The following is a 26,105-nucleotide window of genomic DNA, read 5'->3' on the forward strand; positions in this document are numbered from 1 at the left end:
GTAGTTTTATCTGTGCAGGAGTCCGATGACTCTGATGCTTCTGAATATGAAGACATGCAACCCCTCTCTGCTTATGAGAATTCTGATGCAGAGAAATACATTCCTTCTGTCTCTCCACCCAAGGATTTTTCTTTCGGTGAAACCCTACATACTTTAAGGGAGTATTTCCAATGGAAATGTCAGAACTATCCTCAGTCAAAGAAGAGACTCAGGGAATTCTTAGATTTACCACAGCACAGACCTTTAACCATTCTTCCTGTCTTGGATGTTGCGGATGATTTTTTTATAGAATCCAGTTTGACTCCTGACACCCTTCCTCCTGCTCCCAGGAAACCTGACAGGTACTACAGAGTCCCTGACTCTCACAAATTCCTTTTCAAAAATCCTTCTGCTGACCCAGATGTCATCTCCCAAGGACCTAAAGGAATTAAAGCAATGTCAGCTAAGAATCCCACTCCCTCAGACAGGGGTTCCCGAGCTTTAGACAGATGTATACACCTCTGCAACTCTTGCTATTAAAGCACTAAATATTCATTTCCACATGCTGAAATATCGGCAGCATACCATGGAACTCCTCAAACAAAAAATATCTTCCTTTCCTGCTTGTGCAGAAAATAAAGAATTACAGGAGCTTATACATTCTGCAAGCCAAGTTACTAAGCACACCTTGCAGTGTGGCTTTGATGCCCTAGAAGCATCTTGCAGGGCAGCAGTCACTGGTTCTGTCCTTAGAAGGCATGCTTGGCTTAAGGAACAGACCTTGCCAGACCATGTCAAATCAAAATTATTGGATGCAACATTGAACAAAGACAATTTGTTTGGCACCAAGCCAAAATAGGTCTTAAAAAAGATAGAAGAATAATCTAAATCTATCCAGACAGTTAAAGACGTTTTACAGGTTCAGCCTCCGAGGTTCAGTAGGCATTGCCCCTCCAAGCACTGGTCCTTTCCAGCCTCCTCCAGGCCAGCTCAGCCCATACCCAGGGAAAACAGACCCCCCCCCAGACAGCAGTCCAGGGAATGAAGAGATCTAAGCAATGAAGTTTCTCCTCTTCAAAAACAGGGAGTGCTAAGCCACCCCCTTATGGTAAGAACTCACAATGACTTTACACCTCCACCCCTTACCTCTGCCCACCTGCTTGTGCCCCTAGGAGGAAAACCCCCCTTCCATGCAAACAACTGGGCCTCTATTACCAACAACCAATGGGTCCACAACATAGTGTCCTAGGGATACATATTTTATTTCCACACTTTGCCAACCCAAAAGGGCTCCCAGATCTTCCTCCAAACCAGTGGGCAGAGGCCAAAAAGCAAGTCCTTTCCCTGCTCTCTATGAGGGCAATACAGCATGTTCCTGCAGACCAGATAGGCCAAGGTTTCTATTCCAGACTCTTCCTGGTACCCAGAAAAGAGGGCACCTGGCACCCAATCCTCAATCTATCCATTTTAAACACCTTTTTGGTGATACCAAAATTCAGAATGCTCACCCTCAAGCAGCTTCTTCCTATGCTTTCCAAGGATGCTTGGTTAGCCACCTTAGACCTAAAAGAGGCCTACCTACACATCCCAGTCAGGGAATCTTGCAGAAAATATCTACAGTTCTGGGAAGGATCTATGAACTTTCAGTTCTTTGCGCTTCCCTTTGGCTTATCCACTGCTCCCAGAGTTACCACAAAATGCCTGGCTCCAGCCATTGCTTTTTGCAGACAAATAAATATTCAAATGTACCCCTACTTAGACGATTACCTGATTCAGGCAGACCGGAAAAGCTGTTACAGCACTTGACCTTTGTAAAGGACCTGCTGACCTCCCTGGGGTATACTATCAATGAAAAGAAATCAAAACTAGTCCCCACACAAAAAATTGTATTCCTGGGAGCAAGTCTGGACACAGCATCAAAGCTGGCATTCTTTACTCCAGAAAAACAAGCCTACCTGACAGTCTACTTCTCTCAACTAGCCACCAGAACCCAGTTATCTGCAAGGAAAATCCTGCAACCTCTAGGGTTCATGGCCTCCTGCATTCTACTCATTCCATATGCCAGACTGCATATGAGGAAACTACAATGGTACCTAAAAAGCCTTTGATGTTAACACTCTCAAGACCTGGAATCTATCATACCTATGATACCCTGTCTAAGGAAAGATTTTCTTTGGTGCGCAGCAGCATGCAACCACTACAAGGGACTTCCCTTCTCACAGCCCCACGCTGCCCAGACCCTCACCACAGATGCAACAGACTATGCCTGGGGTGCGAACCTAGACAGCAGGTGCATTCAGGGCCATTGGAACCCAAATCAAATACATCTACACATCAACCAAAAAGAGATGCTAGCTGTTCAGCACGCCCTGACAGCTTTCAGACCCCTATTCTCCCCGGGGCCTCTACTGATCAAAACAGACAACACCACAGTAATGTGGTATATCAACAAGCAGGGGAGAGACTCACTCTTATCCTCTCTGCAGGCTCGCCATGACCCTTTGACACATTGCCTCAGCCATGTAAATACACCTGCTAGCACAATTCCTGCCAGGATCCCTAAACTCTCTGGCAGACAACTTAAGAGGAAACCTGCTAGACCCACATGAGTGGCAGCTGGACCACAGAACCCAGAAATGGGGCACCCTGAAGGTGGACCTCTTTGCTTTTCCTCCCACCCCAAATCATCAGCTCAACAAATTCTGCACCGGAGAAACTCACAGCGAGGCCTGGAAAATAGATGCTCTTTCCTACCAATGGGTAAACCTCTCAGTCTATGCATTTCCCCTCTACCACTTATTTCAAGGGTACTGCTCAAAATAAGGGAGGAAAAACCAAGGGCAATCCTGATTGCCTCAGACTGGCCATGCAAGCACTGGTGCCCACTGCTGCGCAGCCTCTCACCCCTGCCACCATGGCACCTACCTCAGACCCAACACTCCTGACCCAGAAGAATGGAGAATTCATGCATCCCCAATTGCAGGCCCTCAACCTGGCAGCCTGGCTTATTCCCTGACCTCTCCACAAGCTGCCAGCCTAAGCAAACAAGTCCTAGATGTTATACATGAGGCCAGACACCCCAGCAATAGAAAAGCCAGTGCTGACAAGTGGAAAAGGTTTTGCACCTCGATCCAGGCTAAGGGAGCAGAAACAGCACAGCCCTCCCTACCTCTCATCCTGGATTACCTAGCAGACCTACTACACAGGGGTCTATCCTTCTCTTCTATTAAAATTCATGCCTCTGCCATCTCTGCTCATTACAGCACAGAGCCACCTCTCTTCTCACGCCCGCTCATCAAACAGTTCCTAAGGGGAGCTAACAATTTAAGGCCACCCAGAAGAGCTACTATCCCATCTTGGGACCTTAACTTTGTGTTGGAAAAGCTCACCCTACTCCCCCTTTCAACCTGCAGCTTCATCAGAGTTAAAATTCCTCTCTTGGAAAACAGCCTTGCTTCTGGCCATCACTTCAGCTAGAAGAGTTACAGAGCTACAAGCACTTATGGCTGTAGAGACCTTCATCATTTTCCATGCTGACAGGGTCTCCCTCAGGAATAACCCATCCTTCATGCCTAAAGTGGTGTCCAGTGTGGCTCTCAACCAATCCATTCATTTAACCACCTTTTTCCCTAACCCACAAAACAAGGGGGAAAGGATTCTGCACTCTCTAGATGTGTACAGACAGCTCAGATTATATCTGGATAGGACTAAATTTTTTAGAAAAACTGACCAATTACTAGTCAGCTTCACAGCGGGGGCAGAGGGCAAGGCCATATCCAAACAAGCAATCTCCAAATGGATAGCACACTGCATCCATTTCTGCTGCAAACAGCATGGGAAACTGCCCCCAAAGGGGGTCAGGACGCATTCCACCAGGGCAATCTCCACCGCTGCAGCTTTTCTCAGAGGGGTCCCCACCAGGGACATCCTTGAGACTGCAACATGGACTTCTGTTCATACCTTCGTCAAGCATTACCACCTGCCTGTCTTCTCCAAATCCAGGGCAGGCTTTGCCACCGCAGTCTTGCAGGGCATCCTAGCCAGCCCCCAGTCTTCTTGACTGTCTCCACCCTTTTCTTCAGCTTTGGGAATCAACCCAAATGTGATGACTGCAACAGTGAAACATGAAGAACAGTACAGTTGTGTACACGTACCATAAATGTAGATGTTCGAGGATATTCACTGTTGCAGTCCTGGTTTCCCACCCTCCATTCCCCCTTGTCTCTCTCTCTCTCTTTTCTACAGGGAATTTTTGGTATTTACTTTCTACTGGTGGTGTTCTTCCACCATAACCTAGCTCCCTATTTGGGAGCTCCTGACAGTTGGGGCAAGAAAAACTGATATAATGGCATTGGCTGCCTGATTTTATGTCCTGGAGCGACAGCAGCCGACGCAGAAATACTAAGCCTCTGGTATTTGGGCCGACTGAGGGCTATCGCTGGCAGGATAACCCAAGTGTGATGACTGCAACAGTGAATACACTCGAACGTCTACATTTATGGTAAGTGTACACAACTGTAATTTGTAAGGAAAAATAGCTATTTTTGAGATTCAATCTATAGTCTGCTCTGCTCCCAATCCCATCACGTTGTTGTTGTGTCTTTCGGCTTTTCCCAGTTAGGGGTCGCCACAGCGGAACTCTGGTCTACTAATGGTTGGCAGTAGATTTTTATGTGCCGAGTTGCCAGCTCTGATGCACAACCTTCAACGAAGGTACACCCATTCATGCATGTCTCCACACAGAAGATGCTTTAGCTGAGAATCGAACAGGACAACGTCTTATTGTGAGGTGACAACGCTACCGCAGCACCACCACTGCAGTACAAAATACACAAGCTGCCTTCTTTACTGTGGAATCCTGGCTCCATAAAAAAACAAACTTAAGTTGTTTATCCCCAAAAGAAATGCGTCCTTCAGCAAAGTAGACTTCAATATATTCTCATCAAACTCCACAAAAACTGAATTAGTAGCCAGTACTAAGCTGTTAGGAGTCATAATCGACGAAGACCTAAAATTCGATCTGCAAATCCAGTCTAATAAATAAAGCACATAAAAAAGTAGGACTGTTATACAGGCATAATATATTTCTCTCCTTACCAACCAAACAAGCACTAGCATTCTCTTATTTACTACCTTCCTTAACCTATGGTGCAACTTTGTTAATTAATTTGCAGTCTGCTACAAAAATAAAGCTAGAATCCTGTTTTAATAAGATTGCCAAATTCACTACAAATAATCACCATTCTTCCCACCACTGCATAGCATTAAGGAAACTTCAGTGGTTTGAATTCCTCCACTACTTAGTACTCCTTTAGCTTACTACCACACATAAACTAATTCATAATCCATAAGACTGCCCAGCCCTTAGCTCCTTGCTGACCCTTTGCACTCCCTCTAGATTACTACGATCAGAACACCAACACTTACTCCACATTCATAAACCCATTTTACCAGCAGGAAAGCTTCTATACTCTTGGACCATAGCCAAATTATGGAATAACCTTCCGTCTTCTATTTGCAGGGAATGATGTCCCTCTAGCTTTAAAACTGCTCTACAAAAGTACCTTTTCTCCAATTGGATATGTAATTGCTCTACTGGGCCTTCTAATCCACATTATGCCATTCCCTGATTTCTCTACTCTTCAGACCCATTCCTGGTCCTATATGTGCCCAGCTCTCAAATTTACTCTTCTCTCTTGCTTTTTATGTTTCACTTCAGTCTACCTAGCTACATTAATGCTAATCTATTGAAGTGAGAACTTCCTTTCAGGAAATTCTTGTAAATAAATTTTAACTCACTTTTATCTACTGCATATTGGATTTTCGATGAAACATTGTATTTCTTCTGTACTTATCTGTATTTTATTGTTAAACCTCTTATAAGTGACATAGAATTTAGATGCTTATGACTACTTTTGAAACTGTGAATTTTGTTTCATCTTAAACTGTATATATGTTACTAACTGATTTGCTGATTTTGTTTTCCTGTTACTCTGGATTTTGCTTCTCAAATGTTTCTACTTTTGAAACTTTGTTTTTGTGAGATTGATATTTTTCTCCCTAGCCCTCCACTGAAAATGGACTCATTCTGACCCAATGGACTTTCCCAGTAAGCAAACATCAATAAAAAAAGAAAAATAACTTCTCTGTGTTTCAGTCTGTTTTTTTTTTGGCTTTCGGCACTCGGCATTTCGAGTGCTGACATCTCAATAGAAAGTCAATGAAAATCCTATATTTTTCTTGTTCACAGAGCCAAAACCACTAAGAAGCAGTGCTGTTATCCACACAAACCATGGCGCCTATCATCCCTAACAGCATCTCATAGACCTGAAGTATCTTCCATGAGCCCTTGCTACCCCTCTTACAATAGCTTATACTAATGCTCAATGCTTATGTGACAAAATGTCACTCATTTTATACCTGAATGCCTTTACTGTTCAGTAGATAGGTGTACCATATCCAGAACATGGTTGAAGTCACACAAAGCAGATATTGAAGTGACATCCCTTATTTACTTCCATCTTCAGATGCAATCACAGCCATGCCATATCTGGAGACAGTGCTGTCTCAGTGTACTGTCATGTATTCTAGAACATTTGCACACACTAGCCTCCTATCACGTGAGAATTCATCACCATGTGTGGTAATTCCAACAGCTACAACAAGAACATCAGTGTCCTGCCTGTATATTCCTTCTAAATGTTCTGCTGCACTTAGAGCTACAGTAAAAGATCTATGTAATACATCTACTTCAGACTACTAGCAAACATCCTGAACATTTTTCAGGAACCGCTTATTTTAATCTTTATTTCACATGAAACAGTGTCTTTTCAGTAGTTCTACTTCAAACTTTTTTATTAAGCACTAAAACTTGAAATGATCTAAGCAAACTTTGTTTGAATTATGGTCTGCACTTGTCTCTCTCTTGCTGTTTACTTAGCCATTTCAGGGCTTTTCAGAAATATCACTGATAAGGCAGCATTCATCTAATACAAGTACTTTTATACTATTGTATTGGAGATTGAGAAGGGAAAGCTTCTGTTACCTTAAAAAACATTCTCATTTTGTCAGGGATTTCTGCCTAGAGTACATCAGAATTAGCTGTGGTAGATCTGCATCTATAATGTTTATTTATCAAAGTCAGAACAACATATTTTCTAGCACATTTAATTTTAAAGGTCATATCTAGAGGAATATCATTGACCTCACTCATTGGACCGATTATTGAAAACATTGATATGTTTTATTGCCTTCAAACAAGCCAAAAGGATCAAATAGAAGTGTAAACCTATTCCTTACTAGAAAAATAATTAAGTTCCAAAATGTCAACAACTGAGAAAACCTTCAGGAATTGTCATTATATTCTGTCTCTTATAGGTTATTTTAGAGGTAAACACTGCCTGCCTTTTATGGCAGTCTCTGATGTGGCTCCATTTGGCCTGGAATGCATCTCTGGGGAAGTGAACTCTGGATAAGGAAATTTAGCAAGTATCAGTAGTAGAAAAAAACATGACCGATTACATTACAAGACACCTTCAAATGTTATGCAGTAAGAGTCTCCTTACTTTCTGAAGTTAGTAATTAGTTGCCTTCAAAACTAATTTTGATAAAATAAAAAATGTCAACATTAGGTTATGAAGGTCAAGATAGGGTTTTGTCAGTCAGGCTTCTTGAAGGTTGGAATATCTTAACCTTGTTATTTGAATTTAGAGAATGGGCAAACTATACTTCAGCACCCTGACTGGAGAATGAACGTTTTCCAAAAGGGTGTTAATGTACAGGTAATGCCCATTGAAAAAGATTTCTGCCACTTTTTGGCATCATATTAAGGTACTGTGAAGCACAAACAGTACGAAAGCTAATACGGTTGTTATTATTTTATGCTTGTTAATCCATGCTTTTGCTGCTTAGCAATCATAAAAATGTAATAAATAGTGAATTAAAAAAAAAAATGAAAAGCGTGTGTTTGTGAGTCTATGCATGCATGAAAGTGAGAGTGAGACTAAGCCATTATTTTAAACTTGCTAAGCAGCATTTTTGCTGTTTAGCTCATGTCAAATAAAAGTAACTGATTATTTAAACAAATAGAAAAGTGTGCTTATGTGTATATCTGAGAGTATGCATACTTGGCTTGTAGGAAAATGGAAATGGGTATGTGCGGGTGAGAGAGAGTGGTTGAGCGATCAAGCACTGGCAGCATCATTTAAGAGGTATGCATACCTCTCAACCTCTAAGGTTAAAATATTTAGATAAATCCTAAAATAAGGGGAAGAAAGGCTCTAAAATAGAGGCAGATTTAGATTTTAAATGTTGCTGTTGTAAAGATAGAACGTTGTTAGAACAACAAGATTTGTTTTAGCATGCATTTTCTGAAGGAAAGGAAGTCTGAATCTGAAATATATGTTATTAGTTAGTGGCTTCAGCTCCTAATTATTTGTAGCAAACCACAAATTTTATGAAGAACAGACAGAAATTAAAAAAGAAAAAAAAAGAAAAGGTCAACATCTAGACATTCTTTGAAAATATGTACAGTTGAGAGGTTTGGAAGTAAGAAACTTTTAATGCCTGGCATTATTCATTAAGTTTAATCATGTCTTTTTAAAACCGCACTGCTTCTAAATGTTTGTGTGTATCTGTTTCTGTGGGAGCGAGTGTGTGTTGACTTTAAATAATTACTAAATATATATTTTGGATGTAAAATACTTTCTCCAGTAACATTTACATATTTCAAGATGGCTACACACTGATCAACAGCATAACTTTAGCTTTCCCAGTGTGAGAAAAAGCAGTGTCATTGAAAATGTTTTTTTTTAGTAAAATGCAGTTACTAGTAGTAAACACACTACCTGGATGCCAGCAAAGAAGAAATTTGGAAAACTTGAAGGTGAAGAAAAAACACTGTTTGGGAAGGATTCTGCAGATGTTCAGCAAAAAGCAGTTTAATCTTCAGCTTTGGCTCATGAGATAGCTTCTTGTGATTTAGAGGAAAAAAATCAAATGTTCTTAGATGTAATTGAAATAAATGGAACATTGAAGCAATATATCAATTCAAACAACAAAAGGCTGAGAAAAAAATAGGAGAAATTTTAACTAGCCATTCAGATGAACTAATAAAACTTCAAAAATCAGATGACATGAAGAAAAAGCTGGCTGAATATGAGGTTTCTCTAGAACTGTATAGAAATTGTAGAGTTAGTGGACAGAACACACAGAGAAAACCTGAGATTTTCTGCTGTGATGGAGAAACTGGAAGGAACAGACTATTAATTTTATGAAAGCACAAATAAGCAACTGCATTAGTGTTCCACAACAGCATTTGTTAATTGAAAGGGTACATTGAGTGTATGCTCCAATCCTGGCCACAAAAAAGCTCACAAGACCTATATTAGTAAATATGCAATCATTCCAGCAGAAAAAGTTGACCCTAAAACAAAATTGTTGCAGAAGGACAAAGTAGTAAAACTAGAGACAGTACAGTGTTTGTAGAAAATGATTATTTACTGTATACCAGGCAGAAAAAAAGCAAATTTATCCCAGCAATCAAGGAATTTCAAGAGGCAGGTGTGACATTCAAGCTGCTATATCTAGCTGTCTTCAAAGTGTTTCTTCCTGGAGTATCACAGTCATTTTTTGAAACAGAACAGTCTAAGGAGGAAATAGAAATGTTTATCCCACAAAAAAAGAGTCAGCAAGCAGAAGAAGGCTCTCCCTCTATTTCTTCTGGATGTAATGTTCATAGAGAGATTTTGCCATCAAAACCATTTACAATGTTCCAGAGAAAAATACTTGAGAGAAAAAAGCACAGGCATTGACTAGAAGAATCAGCAGTTACCATGGACTTAAATCAGAATCTGGTGTTGGAGATGAAGAAGAAGACCAACAACCCTGAAATTAGGGAATAAATGGAAGACTATAAAGCATCTTATCACTTTTGTGAAATATTGTTTTGCAAGAAAAAGTGGCTGAAAAACACTGGACTTTTGTTGACTTTGTTAAACTTGTGAGTGGACCGTAAAGCATATACCCTGGTTTATATCATTAATGTTTAGAAGGGCACTAAAAGGGGGGAACTACATGTAAGTAAATGAGTTTCTGTTTTTAATAGTATTTGTATCAAACTTTTCATGATAAAAACTGCATGTTATATACAGTAAAACAATTTTCTGTAGTGTGTAGTCATGCATTTTAAATGTGGGGGAGTCTTTTCACTGACTGTTTTATATGTTATAGGTATTAAAGTAAACAACTACTTTTTCAGTCATAAAAAATACAGGTTTTACAGTATAACAAGAGAAAAAATGTTAGCCAAACACAAGTTTAATGTTAGCATTCTGTGATCTTGGGCTGGTGGGGTTGGGGTGATGTGTAAAAGTGCATTGATTATACTATATGTAGAACTGAGTGTCTAGACTACCATTGGCTTAAGCTATAAAAAGGTATCTCTGTAAATATGTAAGCTTTAAAAATAAGACAATGAAGAAAGTCATGAAAATGCTAAGCTTCTTACAACTGCAAAGATACTAGCTTGTTTGATCTCCACTGACATATGTTCAGTGGAGTCAAGATGTCTGCAGCTGAGGGTAGCTTTGCATTTTTTCCTGACTGAAATTCACAAAGACTCGGTGAGTACATTTCCATGGAGACAAACTGTCTAAAGGTGTAAGCAGTTAATCTTCAGAATTCTGAGTATTTTTTGCTGGGGAAATGCAAATGTAAAGGTACAGTGGGAATTAGTTCAGAGAAAAAAACTCAGTTTGAAATTATGGGAATTGAATAAGAGATAACCTTCCTAGCAGCCTTAATACTGTAGTGCAGTTAATAAAACAGTGTACAATTTAGGTTTATGTAAAGATAGCCAGTGCACTAATTCTTGGGGCAAAAGGTTATGTTTTCTGAAAGCATGCAAGCCGTATTTTCATATCTGGAATTGGGAATAGAGATAAGAAAAGAACTGTCAGCAATAATTGTAAGTGAGAATATAGGCTGTAGCATGCGATTTATCATGGCTAACCTTATGCCTTTAGGTGCAGCTGTCAATTTGAGGCAATTGTTCCCTTGGTTAAATTTTGTGTTTTGAAGATGTGCATAGTTTTGTGTGTTTGTTTCAAGTTAATAGGGGATGGAGGTGTTTTGGATTTAATTTTTTGTTTGAGAGTTTTCAATAGAATGATCTTGAAAATGTGACATAGGTTCAAATAGAGATGAGAAGCATATGTACAGAAGATCAGCTTGCCAAACAGTGTTGTGTGTGTGTGTGTATATATATATATATATATATATATATATATATATATATAAATATATATATATATATATATATATATATTTATTTATATGTAGCAGAAACTGGAAACAAATTCAAAAAAAAAAAAAAAAAAAGCTGTATAATACGTGGGAACAATAGGTTTTTATCATGATGGCTATGCTGTCCATATTATCCTGGAATGTGAATGGCCTTACAGATATAGATGAAAAGGAAAGAGTATTGAATTATATTAAGAAATGCAGAATGCTGATGACAATGCTGGAGGATACCCATTTGGAAAGAAATGAACATGTTAATTTGACAAAGAGAAGAACTCAGCATGGATATTCAGCAGAATATCAGGGACAGAGGTGAAAGGGAGTAATTATAGCAATTGCTAGAGGGGCTCCAATAGTGATAGATGAGAAGGAAGATAGAGAAAAATGATAGATTTGTGGTAGTAAGGGGGTATTGTCAAGGGAGGAGGATTACAATAGCATGTATTTATATTCCACAGTAAACTGCTATTATAAGAAAAATTGGGGAGAAGTAATTAGATTTCAGCAGAGGAATACTATTTATAGGTAAGGAGTGGAGTTTGATTTGCAATAGTGACAGTTTATCAGGGGGATCTTAAGGGACCAATACAACAAAAGAGGATAGATTTCTGAAGAAATTTATGAAAGTATTTGGGATGGAAGATTTGAAATCAGTATTAGGAACTTGGACATAATTTAATTATTATTCCCCAAGGTACATTAACAGAGCTAGGATAGATATAAATTATGTTTCACAGGAACATGTGCATTTAATTGAAAGGTGTGTTAAACATCCAGTAACTCTTTCTGATGATGCACCAGTAAAAATTGAGATAAAATGCTGGGTGTGACGTCCCTGCTGTGGGACAGTAATCAAGGAGCCTTAATCCTCACCACTGTCTTTGGAGAGGGACGTTCACTTCTTACAAAAATAGATACACACAGTATTTCCAGATGCAGCTCTCTGCACCAAGCACAATTTCCCTTAAGAGCACACTCAATCCTGGGGCTGAGTTTCCCTCACTCTCTCTCCAGGCCCCCAAATAAGACTCCCCACTGACACAGCTGTAGAGTTTAGTCCTCAGCCGAGTGCTCCAAACCCAAGCCTTACACCACCCTCTCTGTGAAACCAGTGTTGTGTGTCCCTGCTCCAAGTAGATGACGCACACACTCTTTGAGATTTGAACTACACACACACACACACACACACACACACACACACACACACACACACACACACCTGGGAAAGGCTGGCACAGATTAACTAGCTATGACCCCTCTGCCCAGACTATAAGGTACATACTGCCACCAGAACACTCCAAAGCAATCTACTCTAAGGCTCTTACAATTGTACACAATTATACTGAGTAAAATTAATATTAATACAAATGGTAGTGTTTGTGCAGTGCAGCAAGGCTTTCAAGAGTGCCCACATTGTCACCAGATAAATATTAGTAATCTCAAAGGTTAAAATATTCTGTAAAAGACCTGCCACAATGAAAAGTTTAAATATATTTAACAATAAATAATAAAGAATGTGAAAATAATAAATATCTATTTACAGTAAATACCAGAGTTTCAATCACTGGCAGTATTAAAAATAACACAGATGGATACATTCACACAGATACAGAAAAACAGTACTTGGTTAATCTCACTACATTTTCCTGACTGATCTAAAGAGTTGCTATTCCTCAGTTACTTACTAAAGCAAGGCAAGGTGAAGTGAGTGAGAGGTCTTCCTTCTTGGTCAGGTTTCAATAACAGACTGTCCTGAGACTTCTATCTTGTCTATTATTAAAATATCATTTCAATGCTTGATTACAGAATGACATCATATACATCTGATCATATGACTTCTGGTTCCCACACTAACCCGCTTTACAAGAAACTGAACCAGAATTTAGCACATATGTATTCCCATACACACATATAGAGCTTTGTTGGGAGGTGTTATAGCTTCTGGAAGCTATAAAACCATTTCAAAACTTCCACCCTTCCAGGGTAACAATTATTTAACCCCTAAGGACAATACAGTAGGATTCCTAGTACTGGTTTCATACCTCTCAATTTTACAGCTTTTCACAGAATGCCCCGATTTTTGCCTCATATTTTTGGTGTGTTCCTCCTAAAATCTGTACTTTTATAGAATATAACTGATGATTAAAGTCATTAAATAATGACAAACATTTAAGTTTAAGACTCCACATCCTTCAGAAAATTCATGCTGATGCAAAACCTATTAAATTATCAATTTTCTAAGTTTGTAACAGCAATATTTGAAATCCATCCCTATTTGTCCCTCCATCATTTTAGGCTTTGTCCAGATTTTTTGCTCTAAGAGGTTGAGACGTATGGTTTTCACAGACATTGTATCTCTGGCTGCAATCATAACTGTAAGGTATAGTCTGTATGGCCTAAATAGGCAATTTAATTGTTTAAAGTTAGCTGGACTGCTATTAACATCTTCTCTTTTAGCATCCTCTGTTACAATATATTCATTTCAACATTACAATACAGTCTGGCATACATATGTATTTCTTTTCTGTCCAGCAGGACCAAGCAGCTTTACAAATGCACTTTCAACACAGGCATCTGTACAAATCAGTTTGATATACAAATGACATACAGTTCTTTACAATAATAAGGTTAATTAAAAGGATATATGAAGGATCAGAGGCAAGAAGTAAAGTGGGGCAGTTCCTCTTACATGTTTGAGCATAGGAACCAGGCAGTTATGTCCTCTTTACATTTTATTTTCTTTAAATTAAGAGTCACTGGCAAGGAAAATAAGGTACTCAGAAATACAAGGATATAATTTGTATGGTAATCAAAAAAATGCTTTTATTTGCTTTTGATATTATTTTGTACCTGATAAATCCAGAAAAGAACATATCAGTGTTGTTAACCTTTTAAGACAGTTTCAGTCTTTTTGGAATATAAAATTAATGAAGATAAAACAAAGGCTATAGCCGTAAATTAAGTACCCACACATGAATTGTTTTAGCAATACCCATATTTATGGGGATATGATAAGATGAAGTGTTTAGGAGTATGGATTAAAAAGACTTATGTTATGGCAGCTAAGGATATCTGTCAAAATTATGGCAGCTAAGGATATCTTGGAAGAGACTAAATAAAAAAGGTTATGCAAAAATTGAGAAGTTGGAAAGCCTTATTCATGAATATGGATAGTAAGATACCATCAGTGAAAATGTTTTTAGTCCCTTTAGTCTTTTGTACAGTTCAGGCACACTTTTATCAGTCTGAGGAGAAGTTGTAGGCAATAATTAATGAAGAACTTAAGGAATGTATCTGGGAGGGAAAGATGACAAGAGTTAAGTGGGATAAGATGATCCTTCCAATAAAACAAGGTGGTTTAGATTTACCTGATTTGAAGGGATATTTTGAGCTACACAGTTAAGGCTCATATGCATAACAAAACAGAAGGTTGCAATTTAAAGTGGAAAGGGATATTGGTGAAGCAAGTGAGAAGTTCAAGAAATAGAGAGAAGGAGTGGGATTTTGAATGCAGAATGGAGAATAATAACCATACAGAATGTTATATTCATGAAGTAACAGAAAGTATTCTAAGAACTAAGCGAACATGAGAAAGGAAATATTTGACAATTGGATTGACTGCAAGTAGAGATAAAGAAACTAGGCAAGAGGGGGCTGGAATTTACTGGAGAAACTTGGCAAAGGAACCAAGATATTGGGAGCAAATAACTAGAGCAAGAAAGGTAATAGAATGAGATGAGGCCAAGAAGATATTTGGATTGCAGGATAAAGATAGCTTGCCTTCCAGGGTTTAATCTCAGAGTACAGACAAAGAGAAATGGATAGAGGAATTTTATGGGAACGGCCTGCTCTGGTAGAGTTTTTAGTTGAATATAAAACAGAAGGGATAATTAGTAGGGCATATAAAATATTGCATGATAACTGTAAGAGAGACTGGAAAAACAATTTACAATAAAACAATGGGAAGACATCTGTATGGCTCCCAAGTGTGCAAACAAGTCCAAAGACTTTAGGGTCTTTGATTGGAAGTGTTTGCATAGGTATTTTTATACCCCAAGCAGACTCCAAAGAATTTTTCATCAGGTAGATGGGAAGAAAGATGTAACTAGAAACATTTGTTTGGGAATGTAACAAGTTGGCAGATTTAAAAAAATTCCTGACAGAGTACTATACCAGAAATATTGGGTGAGCAAATGGCTGTAAGTAAGGAAATGATTCTTTTCAGCTGGGATACAGGATATGAGCTGCCTAGCCATAATGAAGCCTTAAGTTTAATTCTGTTGTCTGTCAAAAAAGCAATTACTAGAAAATAGAAGTCAAAGGGCCGGATTCACGAAGGCTTGGATGGAGTCTAAGAGTAGAGTAAGACTACAGACAGCAAATATGTCTGCCGAGCGATCCAGGAACAGCCGGCAGGGGCATGCATGAGAGTTCCTAAAACGACTCTTGCACGGACAGTGTTAGGTTATGCAAATTACCTCATTTGCTGCTGAAAGCTATGCAAATGAGGTAAATTTGTGATCCAGGAAACACTAACCTGTCCGAGTAAGAGTAGTGTTATTTGCAGAAATGTACTCCGTTGGTAACTGAGTACCACTCTGCAAATAGCAAAATGGCGCAATGACAGCTCCAGATAAAGGATGCATCCAGTTGAGGAAGCATGCCAATGGCCAAATATAAGGCCATTGGCATTTATATTTGTTGCAAAATAATAAAAAATAATTTTGTTTTTCACCCCCGATCTCCGATGTTTAAGCATAGCGCAGTGTCGCGCAGATGTGCAGCACTCTAAAAAACAGAAAAAAAAATAAAAGCCAAAAATAGGCATTTTATAAAAAATATCCATCTGCCATGCAAGTGAATGGCAGGCTGAAGACAACATGGATACTGAGTAGTGGTTGCTAAGGGGGGAAGCTCAGTGTGAGAGATGTAACCAAGCATTAGTAGGCAATCCTATGCAATGAGTATAAGGATAGTGAATCCCAATTTTCCCTGCCATGTGAACTATGTCCCTAGAGTGTAAGAGTAGGATTTAGGGGAGTAACAGAGTAGAAGATAGGTGACATCATGAGGGGGGTATGTATCAAAGACTGTAAGCTTATTGGAGCAGAGTGGCATGTGTTCACATGGCCAAAGTGTTACTCAGGACTGGAAGAGGCGTGTCTACAGTTGTCTGAACTGAAACCCAGAAACCAAAGGCGTATGCTGTGGCTACAACCAAAGTTTCTTGCAAAGATGCTTACACTGTGTGTGCACCTGTAAACCCGTCTAAGCCTGTGTGCGCGCCCGTGTAAGCCTGTGTAAGGCTGTCTAAGCCTGTGTGCTCGGATGTGCACCCACCTAAGCCTGTGTAAGGCTGTGTGCCCGCGTGTGCGCGACGCTGCCCTGCCCTCTCTGGAAACAGGAAAGGAAAAGGAAGGAAAAGTAGTAGTAGGAAGTTAACCAAGGAGAACTAGCAGAGCTGCCAGGTGAAATCAATAAGAATCAGCCAATTACACAGGCAGTACACTAGCCCAGCCCAGCACTTAAAACTGTGCAAACAACATTCCCCCATGTTTTACTCAGCAACACTGCAGTATACAAAGAGAAGTGAAAACCTAAAAAGCTTAACCGAGACAAAAAAATGTTAGGGGTTGCCATTGCTATTATAAGGCAACATGTGCAAGATGCTGAGGGTGGTGCCATTGCGAATGTTGCTGAGCAACCCACCGTGAGGAGATGGAGAAGAGTGTACAGACCCAGGGTAACCTACCAGGGGCTACATGAGCTGGAGATAGTGGAGTGCTATAGAGTGGACAGAGAGCTCCTGCAGCAAATTGTTAAGCTGTGCAGCCACACCTCACACACAGAACCAACAGAGGGGAACCCATCCCAGTGGAAACCAAAGTATGTGTTGGCCTAAGAATACTAGCAACAGGTACCTTCCAGAGACCAACTTGGTGATATGATGGGGATTCCACAGGCATCAGCATCCAGGGTACTGCACCGGTTCTTGAATACCATGTCAGCACATGTTGGTGATCATGTATATTTCCCCAATTCCCATGAGGTATTGGCTAGCAATATGCGTCTCTTCCAGCAAATAGCAGAATACCCTGAGGTAGTGGGTGCAATTGACTGCATGCACATACACATCAAAGCACCAGCCGGTGAGCAGGGTAGGGCCTACATCAACCACAAGGGCTTCCACTCAATCAACTGCCAGGTCGTGTGCGATGCCCAGGGCATAATACTGAATGTGTGTGTTGGCTGCCCTGGAAGCTACTATGATTCTCATATCTGGCATCTGACACAGCTGTACCAGACATTTGCCAATGGGGACATCCCTGACGGTCACCTAGTGGAGGATGCTGGATATGCACTGGAGCTGTGGCTGATGACACCCATCAGAAATGCACACACACCTGAACAAGAACACCATAATGAGGCACACGCACAAACACGAAATGTAATCAAGCATGTGTTTGGGATGCTCAAGTCACGGTTCCAGTGCCTGGACACATCTGGTGGAGCCTTGCAGTACTCAGCGACTACATGTACCCAAATTGTCATGGTATGTGCCATGCTACACAATATGATCCTGTGAAAACAGCTGCAGAAGGAACAGCAGGGGGCAGGTCCAAACAGCCCCCCACCATTGCCAAGGCCTGCACAGGCACAGCGTGACTCAGAGGAGGAACAACCTGAGCCTGCCCCAGTAGGCAGAAGGAGGCATGCCCAGTATGCCTTGGCCTTGGCAAAGAGGCAACACATAGCACATACACTGGCTCAGTAGGAACCCTGGAAATGATACCTCTCTCTGACTCACACATAAAATAAAAAGGATGCCTAACTTGACACTACTTGTTTCCAAACATGTATAGGAAGGGTAGTATGTGCATCCGACATAGGCAGCCCTGCAGCACCACTGGAGGCATGACTGCCATGTTTTAAGCAATATAAAGCAGTGCTAAGAAGCAGCATTTACTAATATTTAGTATATGTAAACAAAATTGCCCATGCCAACTAGCGCAATGTTGGGCAACATTGAGCAATGTTGGGCAAGGGCAGGCAAAGTTGTGCAAAGTTGAGCAAAGACAGGTAAACATGCTCATATTAGCTTTATTGTCCCTTAAACAGTCTGGTCTGCCCAGCATGAAAATAAAAAGCAGTGACAGGACTAGAACCCAGGATACTGTGCACTGTAGTCACAGTACTGTACCACTAAGCCATGATAGCATTTCAGTAGCACAGACACAGCAGGACAATTGTACAGTAATGCAAACACAAAGAAATGCTGTAACATGCCCCTAAAGACGCATATGGGTAACCTCCCCCACAGGCCTATGATGTGGGTTGTGTAGGCTGTGAAGTTGCAATCTAATATATGTGGTATTGGACGCTAAGAAGTGTAGTACAGTAGTATGCCTTAAGTCAGTACGATAGGCAACAGTACAGACTGAAATGGTGTACCGTACATAGCAGTGCAGGCAAAGCAAATGTGTATAAGTGTCAGGTGAACCCCTCATCGTATGTACACCCACAGTAACAATCAAGTGTGCCCCTGGGTAGAAATGTACAAAAAATAGCTCTCCCCTTGTATGTAGAAATGTTAAGTCTATGCAAAGTGTCTCATGGAAGCCCTGTAGGCACAGCATGATCCCTGTTGATCTATGACGCAAAGGTGAGGCCTGCTGTAAAAATACAACTTGAATTTCCATACACATATAGTATAAATGTCTATACTGGGTGTGCTCACACACTCCAACAAATGTAGTGGATTTCATTCAGCATCACACAAAAAGGTCATACTGGGCATGCTCACACACTTAAAAAACAAAGCAAATGTCAGGCAGCAACATACTGAAAGGTCATACTGGGCATGCTCACACACTTATGCCAAATACGGAGGTGATAATAAGGGATCTATGGACAAATGTGGATAGACATCTCTGCTTCCAGAAACACATTCACAAAGTTGTCAGAAAATCATGCTATGCATTCACACAAACTGCCAAGGTCTGTGCATGTTGGTCAAAGAAGGTTCCCAGTACTCATCAGACCCGTCAGAGAGTACCACAACACACTTGTGATGAATCTGACTAGGCACGTTCAGCAGCCAGAAGGACCACAGAAGTACCCTAACAAGAGGATTACTGGTCTCAGACAGTTGCCCCATGCAACAAGACTGAATGTAACCCAATCTGTACTCTGTTGCATACTGTCTACTCAGGAGATCTCTGCCCAACAGACAGGTCCATGTCATGGCTACACTCAGATCTGTTCTGAGTTACAGCTCAATGGCACTAAATATACAGACCCAACTGATATTGCCAACATCCTGTCAGATAGGATCAGTGTTAACTGTACCCCCCTCCCACCCATGAAAGAGCACATCTCTATAGTATAAGACTGCAAAGTTGCTGTCATCATGGCTGCACAGGTAAAAAACACTCTCCAAAGCCAGTATCACAGCAGCCATGGGACCAGATAACTTCACAGGCTGTGTTCCACACAAACCACAGAACGAACAGGCACCACACTGACGTACCATGTGCAGTCATAGCCTCACCTCATGCTTTGTGCCTGTTGAAAGGTGCACAGTGATGGTTATCCCACTACACAAGGGTGGAGACACCACGGACCCCAAGAACTAGCGCCCCATTAGCCTGATGAGCCCGCTGTTCAAGGCCATGAAATGTATCATCATGCAACATATAAAAAATTACATTTGTAATCCCCAAACCCTGGACCACAACCATGTTGGGTTTGTAAAATGCAGATCATTTCACCGAAACCTGATAGATGACATTGAAGCAGTCAAAAGAACCATCGACAAGGGTAAAGTGGTTCACATAGCCTATGTTGATCCTGCCATGGCTTACAACACCACCGCACACTCTGGAAATATAGATAAACCCACTAAACTAGCTATAAATTGCTATGTCACAAAATGTGCTGCTAACAGACTTACTGACAGAACACACACTGTGAAAGTAGCAGACTCCAAGTATGACTGTGGACCAGTGATGAGTGCAGTACCACAAGGTCCAGTCCTGTGTCTTGTCCTGTTTAGTATCTACTTCCCTGAAGTAAACTTTAACATGGAAGGTCTGTGGCTACTGAAGTTTCCAGAGGACTGCAAACTAGGAGCCATAATTGTAAACACTAAAGATGTGGCCATCCTACAAAAGGGCCTCACTGAGACAGATGGCTGTTGCCAAAGCCATGGGCTCTAGCTCAATGCCAAAAGGTGCATTGTCATCCCCTTTGTTAAAAACTCTGTAGCCAAGAACGACAACATGGGCGGTAGTATACTTAACACTGAAAGTGTGACAAGAGACCTTGGATCACAGGTGGACACTGGACACAACTGTGATAATCACATCCCCACAGTAGTCAGAAAACCCTGCTATGTGGCACACCTCATCACAAAATATGTCTCATGCAGAATAGAAGAAGACATTGTTCCCCCTACTCATCCCTCACTAGAACTATAGTAGAGTACAATGCCACTTTTGCTATGTATCTCACAAGACAACTACAACAACTGGAAAGCCTGCAGCAATACCTCACAAAGAGCATTAGTGGCCTGAAATACATGCCATACACAGACCATCTCAAAATGCTCCATCAGTACTCCCTTGCATATCGCCTACTCAGATGTGTTCACTGCCTAACATACAAAGCTATGTCAAATGCAGAGCTGTTGCACATGCTCCATGTAAAACACTCATAATATCTCTGACCCAAAACCACGAGTGAAATACAAAAGGAAAGGGGTGTACCCATTTACCTTATGGATACCCACACCTTCAGGTTAGTGGCACAGCATGAGTCCTTGGAGACCATGCAAGTGCAGCTAACATTGGGCAAAGCTGCTCATCAGATTGTAGCCTGCTACAGATCACCTACCTTGTCACAGGAACCTCACTCAGTATTCCTGAGAACAGTGGAAAATATAAAGGTCCTATCAAACACCATTATATGAGGTGATTACAACTACCCAAACATTGAGTAGGAGAATTACTTGTGTACAACATCCTTTGCCCAATGTTTCTTAGAGTTTAAAAGCTCTAACACCCTGGAACAGCTGGTCACCATGCCCACTAGAGGTGACACCATACTGGACATGATCATCACCAACATGGGGTACCAGTGTTCCACAACAGAGATAAAACCTTTGCTAGTAATATCAGATCATAAAGTAATCACACTGGACATCCACATCCCCCCCCCACCCAGTCAATGAAACCACCGTGAAGACATTTTCAAAAGCAAACTGCACATGTCCCATGACAAATGTGGAAAGTTCCAAAGACCTCTTGCTATAGGAGAATGGTTTACAATCTGCCAAATCAGTTACAAGTGCATCCTATGAGCATCTACAAGGATGCATGGATCGAGACATCACAAATTAAACCAAGATGCACTCCACCAAAAATAATAAAACAATCTGGTGGTCATTGGCCATATTTAAGCTAGACAACAGAAGGAGGAAACTAACACCTGATAGAGCCAACTTCAGTAAAGGAAAGGCATCACTGATCATTATTAGGAAGAAGCAATGATAGCTCATAAAATAATTCAAGGGCACTTTCAAATGACAAATTGCCAAGGACTGCAAGAATAACAACCACAAAGCCTGCGGTAGCTATACCAGACGTGTAGGTGTCAACTTCCAAATATGCTGTCAGCTACTGACAAATGGTAAGGAATACACTGAACCAACTTTCATTGCCCACATCCTGGGGGACAAGTTCAGGGTAAACCTCCCCCCAACACCCCCAAAATGGCCTGTGTCCAACACAGAAGGATGCAGAGCCCCAGACGTCATGGACATGCAGGTAAAGACAGCCCTCTCCAACGCCAAGAACACAGCATCAATGGGACTGGATGGTGTCCCAGGCTGCGTCTTACACTAGGCCCAAAAGGAACTACACCCTCACTTACATTCACTGCCCAGACTCAATCGTACCACAGGGCATGTACCCAAAGAATGACATACACTAACAGTCATCCAGCTCCAGAAAGGGGTGCCGCAACAGAACCTGGAAACCATTGCCTATATGTCTACTCAGCCTGGTCTACAAAGCTATTGAGCAAATTGTCATGGAACCCATAAACAGAGACATTGGGGACCTCCAGACACTGGACTCTACACAACCTCGCCTTGTTAAAGGCAGATCCTGCCTCCTAAACATAGTTGACTTACTTCAAACAGTTACCAAGGATGTATATGGAGGTGAAAGTAGTCCACACAGCCCACCTGGACCTCACTAAGGACTTTCTACACCATTCCCCACTCTGTCATCATGGACACACTTACCAGCCTGAATATCAACAACTATGTCACAGGATGTGTGGCCAAGTGGCTCTTAGATCAAACACACATGTTCAGAGTTGCAGGTGCCATGTCCGACTCTAAGACGGTCACAAATGGCATCCCACAGGTTTGGTCCTGGGATCCCACCTATTCAGTAGACACTGCTCAGAGGTACAGGCAAGCACTGGAGGAGTATGGCTGAACAGGTTTGCAGATGACTGCTAACTGTGGTCCATAATCGACTCTATGGCTGACACACACATCCTCTAGAAGGGGCTTACAGAGAGATACCTGGTGTTAGAACAATGCCCCAAGAAGAATGCCAAAGAATGCATAGTCATCCCCTTTGGCTAAAACAAAGTGCAAACAAATTACCACATAGGTGGCACTCCAGTATGTATGGAGAAAGTCATGAAGGCTCTGGGGATACAGTTAGATAGTAAACTCTCCTTTGATGATCACATGGCCAAAGTGTTTATAGATATTCCTTCTATGTAGCCCACCCATTGTCACCTAATGTAACCCACTTTGTCTAGTCTGATGATATCACCATCCTACAAATATACCTGTGGAAAGTAGAACTCACGTAATGTGTATAGTGCTTCGTGAAAATGTGTACACCTGTAGTGTCATAAACCAGTTAGATAGGGGTTTTAATCCTGCACTTGACAAGTGTGTGTGTGTGTCTGTTTGTGTGTGATCTCCTTGGAGAGGAGCCACCTTTTTGGAGAGTACTCAAACACCTTAAAAGTGGTATACTAATCGTTGTCAGTTCTGATGATGTCACCATCCTACAAATATACATGTGGAAAAGAGAACTCACAGTAATGTGTACAGCGCGTTGTGTAAATACGTACTCCTGTAGTATCATAAACCAGTTAGGTAGGGGTTTGAATCCTGCACTTGACAAGTGTGTGTGTGTGTGTCTGTGTGTGATCTCCTTGGAGAGGAGTAACCTTTTTGGAGAGTACTCAAAACACCTTAAAAGTGGTATACTAATCGTTGTCAGGTCTGATGATGTCACCATCCTACAAATATACCTGTGGAAAAGAGAACACACAGTAATGTGTATAGTGCATCATGTAAATGCATACTCTTGTAGTAAATGAAACCAGTTAGGTAGGGGTTTGAATCCTGCTCTTGACATTGTGTGTGTGTGTGTGTGTGTGTGTGTGTGTGTGTGTGTGTGATCTCCTTGGAGAGGAGCAACCTTTTTGGAGAGTACTCAAACACCTTAAAAGTGGTATACTAATCGTTGTCAGGTCTGATGATGTCACCATCTTACAAATATACATGTGGAAAAGAGAACTCACAGTAATGTGTATAGCGCGTCATGTAAATGCGTACTCTTGTAGTAACATAAACCAGTTAGGTAGGGGTTTGAATCCTGCACTTAATTGTGTGTGTGTGTGTGTGTGTGTGTGTGTGTGTGTGTGTGTGTGTGTGTGTGTCTGTGTGTGATCTCCTTGGAGAGGAGCAACCTTTTTGGAGAGTACTCAAACACCTTAAAAGTGGTATACTAATCGTTGTCAGGTCTGATGATGTCACCATAGTACAAATATACGTGTGGAAAAGAGAACTCACAGTAATGTCTATAGCGCGTTGTGTAAATGCGTACTCCTGTAGTATCATAAACTAGTTAGGTAGGGGTTTGAATCCTGCACTTGACAAGTGTGTGTGTGTGTGTGTGTGTGTGTGTGTGTGTGTGTGTGTGTGTGTCTGTCTGTTTGTGTGTGATCTCCTTGCAGAGCAGCAACCTTTTTGGGGAGAAATCAAACACCTTAAAAGTGGTATACTAATCGTTGTCAGGTCTGATGATGTCACCATCCTACAAATATACCTGTGGAAAGGAGACCTCACAGTAATGTGTATAGTGCGTCGTTTAAATGCCTACTCTTGTAGTAACATAAATCAGTTAGGTAGGGGTTTGAATCCTGCACTTGACAAGTGTATGTGTGTCTGTTTGTGTGTGATCTCCTTGGAGAGTACTTAAACATCTTAAAAGTAGTATACTAATCATTGTCAGGTCTGATGATGTCACCATTCTATAAATATACCTGTGGAAAGGAGAACTCGCAGTAATGTGTATAGTGTGTCGTGTTAATACATACTCCTCTTGTATCATGAAGTAGTTAGGTAGGGATTTGAATCCTGCACTTGATGAGTGTGTGTGTGTGTGCTCTGTGTGTGTGACACTGTTGGTCAATGGTTTGTGGGTTTTGCTTTTACTACTGTATGACATATCAGTATGACACCAGTATGTGCACTGCACATGTGAGGTAGCTATGTGGCAAATACATATACATACATGTGACCTCAAATATTGCATGTGTGGGGACCCTGCTTTCTCCAAGAACACATCTGTCATCTTTTCAAGAATGTGCTGCTGCTTTCCAGACCTTAGATCACATCTGTAGGCTTGTGACAAGGCCAGCCACTGCAGTGATCCCTGGCCTAGTTCAACTGTGTCACACACACTCATTACGGTTTCTGTAGAATTGTGTGAGTGAGGGTTTATGGCCAAGGTATATGTCAGACCTGTTCAAACGCAGCAGGGTCTATCAATGATGGCTATTCATTATAGGTGTACAACACCCTTTGTGGATATGCATGCAGACCCCTTATTGCTTACGTGATCCACTGAGGGATTTAAACATACCTTTGGAAATGTGATTATCAAAGGAGAGATGCCATACCACTTGGTTGCATGTACACATCGGTACCTGATCTTCATGTTGGTGGCTACTACCTATGTGGTACTGTGCGGATACTATGTTCCATAAAGGTGGATGAGTATGCTTTGGTTGGCTTATGGCTTTACCGCATGGGTTTGACAACAGGGATCTGTCTGTGTGATACCCTTGTGGAGGATGTCTGTGTCATCTGGAGAATGCATTATAGGCCACAGTATGCATTACCACACGTTGATGGACATATCCCTACTGTGATTGCTTGTACCTAAGAGAGCTATATGCCAAACAGGAGTGGTCTCAGTAATGGGTGCAGGTGAATACCACTGGTTACTGGCATAGTATAGTACCTGAAGGGTCCAAATGTTACTGTGTGTCCTGCATCTGTGTGTCAGTTGTCAAGACATCATCTAACGATTGTTTATGGTCAGGCTGTTGAAGTTGTGTATACTACCAGAATGCAAAACAATGACAGATACTAACAGTATCACCCACAGCACAGTGTCAAACCATGTCATACACACGTGTAGTCAAGTTCCGAAATGTGTGTAGTACAATGCATACTGGCCACCAATCGAGACTATGGAGTGTTACTGTGTAATACAGGGCATGTCACCCTGCCCATGTGTCCACTATGCACGTACATGTAGACAGTGCACCTCCACCATGTTCACAAATGTACACCTGCAAATCTGTGCCACACACATCCCACACATACTGTCCACTCTCTAACACATGCTGCCAATACTACACACATCAGCCAAGTGGCACGTGAGCGGACAATACACTATTGGAACTAGCTGTGGTGCAAACATTACTACATTGAC

At 41.2% G+C, this 26,105-nt stretch overlaps 1 protein-coding gene across 2 annotated transcripts in view; it reads left to right on the forward strand.

The window, feature by feature from the left end:
• Window positions 1-26,105, forward strand: part of ATG7 (autophagy related 7) — a 2,350,184-nt gene that overhangs the window by 949,895 nt on the left and 1,374,184 nt on the right. The window lies entirely within an intron of this gene.

Source organism: Protopterus annectens, chromosome 7.part0 (genome assembly GCF_019279795.1).
Source record: "Protopterus annectens isolate FY-2018-M chromosome 7.part0, PAN1.0, whole genome shotgun sequence".
NCBI lineage: Eukaryota > Metazoa > Chordata > Ceratodontiformes > Protopteridae > Protopterus > Protopterus annectens.